Raw genomic sequence first — 5,247 nt, forward strand, 5'->3', positions numbered from 1 at the left:
AAGTCCTTTTTGTTTTCCTTTCTTGGTACTATCTTGACCATCCCCTGCACACCACCGTGGATCAAATACAGGCTGAGTCAAGTGTTTCACCCCCAAATCACAATTCCAATGTAATGACTATTCTTCATCTGTACTCCTCCCCATGAATTTTAGACTACAACTGTTGACGCAAGATCAAAGCTTATCATAATTTTTATTGAAATCACTCTGCTGTGGCCGAATAGGGAGCAGAGAGACACTCACAGCGTGGAGTTTTCTGGCATATCACAAATAATGGGCCCTCGTAGTTTGGTATTTTAAACACATTTCACAAAAGTCTGGGTGCTCGCTCCTTCTGGACTTGCACATCTTCAGTGGATTCAGCTCTAGGTAGCAAGTGATTTCTTTACTACTAAAATGGCGTCTCTTTACAATTGTGGTTTCTCCTTGTGTTAGTGTGAGGAGATGCATTTAACTTTTTCATATTGCTTTGGTTTTGCTCTGTTAGTTTGTTTTTGAGACAGGGTCACAGTATGTCTCTGTGGCTGGCCTGGTCTTGTTGTATAGACCAAGCTGTCTTTGAAACTCACAGAGACCTGCCTGCTTCTGCCTCCCAAGTGCTGAGATGAAAGGCCTGCATCATCACCCCTGGCCTAAGCTTTGCACCCCCTTCCTCCTCCTTCCAGTCCTCTTCCTCCTCCTCCACTTCTTCCTCTTCCTTCTTTTTAATGTAGTGAACTTGCTCAGTCTTTAGCTCATATTTTTGTGTGGATTCTCTGGATCTGAGATCTGACCACGTAGTCTTCACATTATAAATAAGGAGTGACTATTTTTTTCCTAGTACATCCTACTCTTACCCTTTCATTTCTTTGCCATTTATTGGTAAGAGCCAGTATTATTTGTTCTAATATTAGTTGAAAACAAGAATTGCTTTGTTCCTTTTTTTGTTCTTCTTGACTTCCAAAGGGGTGTCGGAATCAGAAACCATTACAGAAGAAATGAGTGTTTTGAAGCTGCTGCTATGCATGCTCAAAAGCAACTTCCTCGATATTTTGATAATCTGTTATCTATTTTTTCTCGCCACTTGTATCAGTTTCCTGGTTTTAATTTTTAAGTCATGCAAACCAGCTGTACCCATGATGACAATCGGAACAGTGCAGACATGCCCAGGTCTCTCTGTTCCACTTCTGACAGAGCCTTGTGGCTGTTATCAATCCCAAGTGACTCTGAAGACATGTCATTTGTATAGGCACGTGCGTGGCTTTTTTTTTTTTTTCATATACATCACAACACATCCACTCCTCTGCTCCTTTTTAATTCACTTGCACAAACTCTGGCTCACAGATGCTCATCCTATTACAGCTGTCTCCTGAGACTGAACAGGAAAACATTTTAAAGAAAATAATTTAAACATTTATTTTGGTGGTGGTGGTGGTGGTGGTGGGGTGTGTGTGTGTGTGTGTGTGTGTGTGTATGTGTGTGTGTATGTACATGCAAGTGCGTGCCCATATGCCCTGATTGTGTGGAGATTGGGTTATGACTTGTAGGAGTCACTTTTTCTTTTTCCTGTGTGAGTCCTGGGAATCGGACTCAAGTCATCCTACTCGGAGATTTTCTGGTATCCATCTGTCCTGGTTCCTTCTCCTCCTGCTCTCGTTGTGCTTGCAAATGGTCGGTGTTGCTCAGTAAGGCTTCGGGCCCTTCTTTTCTCAGTACAATACTGGGTTTCTCTCCTGCAAAGCAGTAGCATTCATTTTTAAGGTCTCGGCAGGCTTGGGGCCCAGTTTTGGCAGTAGCACGAGAAGGCAGCCTTCTCTCATCAGCAGGTGTCTGAAACCCAGGGCCTACCTGAGTTTTCCTAGTTAATTCCTGCTTTCAAAAAACAGAGTGATCTTTGTCTGTTTGCATTGCTTAGGCAGCCTGCTCTGGCCAGCACAGACCTATTAATTATTGAATTGAACAAATAAAAGCATTCTATGAAGTTCTTCTGAGCTGGAACTTTGAGTCTTCGTGTGTTCCACTTGCTCCTGGACCGATGAGGGGACGCTATGCAAGCTTTTGCTTTATGGTGACTACATCCACTTTCTTAGAGTCACTTGTTAGCTTTATTAGTCTTCATTAGGGACCTTCAGTTTGCTAGTGATACCCTTTAAAGAAAGCATGAAATTGTTGGTGAGTTTTGTATTCTATAATACCACAACTGCTTTGTAAACAGCATATAGCAAAAGACCACACTAAAAAATAAACAAATGAAATGTAAGCAAACTTTGTTGGAGTTTGGTTCTTATGATCCACTCAGGGACCTTATAAAAACCATAGAATTTTATGGGTTTAACAGTCATTATTATAGACAGTTGTTTTTAAAGAAATGAGTTCATTATCAGTTTAGAATCAGCTTAGTAGAGACAGACATACATAAGACTCAGATAAGTATAGTTAAATCTAACTGTAATTCAGTGTACTTTTTTTCATAAAGAAGTCTAGGTTTCTGTCCAGGATGCCTGTGTACCCTGCCACGATGACAGGCATCCAGGCTTCTGCTGTCTTCAGAATGTGGCTCCTACATCACAGTGCAGGGGCAAAACCCTACCACAACCACAGCATTCCCATCAAGTGGAACATGAAAAGAATACACATTCTGCTTTAAAGATACTTCCCCCAAGTTGCTGCTAGTACTCGTATTTATACCTCCCTGGGCAGAACCAAATCAAACGGGATTCTGGGAAATGTAGTTTCTACTGGGAACAGCCATGCCCCTGTCTAGAATTTGGGAGTTTTGTTGCTAAGGTTGGTTGGATAACACAGGCATTGGAGACAAATGGGAGTTGGACATACATTTGGATAAAATATGAACTCATTGCTCAATGAAGTTCTGACTGACCAGTCATGACTTGCTCTCTGGCTTCATCACTGGTTATTCACCTTTGTTTTCTTTTCCTTTTCTCTAAAGAGGAGGACTCCATCCCATCTTTGCACATGTACTCACTGCTGGGATTTAGGAATCCCTGCCTAGGGGCTGTCACCATGATTATCTACCATGTCTGCTGAGTAGCATCTGTCACAGTTGGAAGTGTGAGTTATTACACTCTGATCTGCTTTCTTCTCCTTCACAGTCACCTTCAGGCCTGTAAGTCTAGGAATCAGGGACTCAGTTTCCTTTGTGCCTGTACCCCAGCATCAGACTAATTAGTTTTTCTCTAAGTCTTCCTACTCCAGGGAAAACCCCACCATTTATTTCAGTAAACAAAAATAAAATATTGTGCATAGGAATAATCTTAAAGTCCAAAGAGACGCGAGCTTTGCTTTAAGGCTCCTGTGGTTGATCTGCATCGCCTCCACACTCCTCCAGCCTCTGGAGCACGGCGGCATATTCAGAAGCTTGCGAGCTCACACAGAAGGTTTGGAAAAATTCTCCACTGCTTCTTCACCTGCCCATTGCCTGTCATGCCCACGACCTGTTAGCATTTAATGTTTAAAGAAAAAACAAAAACAAAACAAAAAACGATAGGCTGTAGGGGGTTGGGAATTGAAGAAAAAGTTCCACGTTTTATGGAATCTACCAATGAGCTTTTGAAGAGAACACTTTCATTTTACAAGAGAGGTAATTGTTGAGTAACCTAGGTCCTAGTTCTCTCAACCCAAAGTTTCACTTCGTAGTGAAAGTCTTCCTCAAACGCCCTGGTTTAGTCTCCTGCCTTAGAAAGGACAGCACACCCCAGAGCATTTTACCCTTTCTTGGACATCAGAATCGTAACACGCTTGAGGGCCGATGTTCTGTCAGCCCACGCGGACCCAATCTGCCGCTGCAGAGAGAGAAGGAAGCCCTGTGAGGTCCGCAGGAGTCTGGGGTGGCGCTCTGGCAGTAAGCTGGTTTTTACCCCTAGAGCGGCTAGTCCCCCCAAAATAAAATTCAAGCACCTGTGCTTCTAGGTTGGCAGGGGGGTTATTTTATGCAGAAATTTTCCTCCTTGCTGTGAAAGAAAAAAAGAGAACCCTTTTATAAGTGCCAGTCATGTGCTGGGGTGTAGGTGACAGGCACATCTGAACTCAACAACTTCTTAAAACTAGCTGAGGAAAAAAAATATTTTTATTTTATTTATTTATTTTGCTGTGTCGATGTTTAAACGTCAGTGGTCAGGTTCAGCACAAAGTGGGGAGACTAGGGAGAAGGGAGCCGACCTTTAGAATCCTCCTGGTATTCTAAGCGCCAGGAAGCTTCCAGAATGTAGAGCTGTAGGCTGTTTTGAAAGCTGTGAATTTCAGCTTTCCTGCAATAGGCGGCTTCGATGGGCCGAGGAGACAGGCTTCACATTTGTCAAGCCGTAGATGCTTTTGGCATTTGTTCAAGATTTTAGCTTAATGATGCCTGTCTTGCATCTTTAAAAGTTGAGTGTTTTAAATCATTTTTTTAAAAAATTCCCTATGGAATAGGAATTTTTCTTCCCAGGTTTCTAAAGTCCCACTTATCTAGTATGCATTTCCCATGTGGGAGGCTCTTTCCCTTCTCCTGGTGCCTCTGCTGTGTCCCATGCTGGCACCTCTTGCCTATAGAAGAGAGGAAAGGCCACAAACCCTGGCCGTGAGGGTCGAGCGGAAAGAATGTGGAGGCGAAATGTACGCAGTGATAAGCTTGAATCTGAACTGAAGCCAGTCCTTTTCCACACTGTTCCCAAAATAATCTGTCTTCTAGAGAAATTTAGTCATCAAAGTCTAAACACAAATCAGGAGTCAAGGCTAAAATTTTACCCATTTAAAAATACTACCTCCCAGCGTGTGTCAGCAGTTAACACTTCAGATGGGATTGCTGTTCTTTAAGACACACAGCCACTTCTTCCGGTTATGAAAACGCCTGTGTAGACTATTCTTAGAAGCTTTAAGGGACTTCTGAGTCAATGGGGACACTAGATTTCCCTGCAAGCTGTCAATCAGCACACCTTCTGGCTACTTGAGGTTTAGTATGATATGACAGAGGAAGGGAATTGATGGAGTGGAGAAAGGGGTTGTGAAAAATGTAGTTCAGAGGGTAGCGGCAGGACACAGGCAATGCCATGGCTGTACTGATCTCCCCCCGTGGATAAAATCTGCTTTCCAATTAGATTCCCAAAGAGAAAGTGCCACTTTCTACCATGTCTATGGTAGAGAGTCCCTCTGTCTGCTCTAAGAGTCCGATGTCACTCAGATCTAGTGAGAGTGTTTGGAGTAGCCGCTAGAGAGCCAAACACGATGACACATCATTCCCAGAGTGATGGATATCTCCTTCGAGGAGGG

This window comes from Meriones unguiculatus, chromosome 16, assembly GCF_030254825.1.
Source record: "Meriones unguiculatus strain TT.TT164.6M chromosome 16, Bangor_MerUng_6.1, whole genome shotgun sequence".
NCBI classification, from domain to species: Eukaryota; Metazoa; Chordata; class Mammalia; order Rodentia; family Muridae; genus Meriones; species Meriones unguiculatus.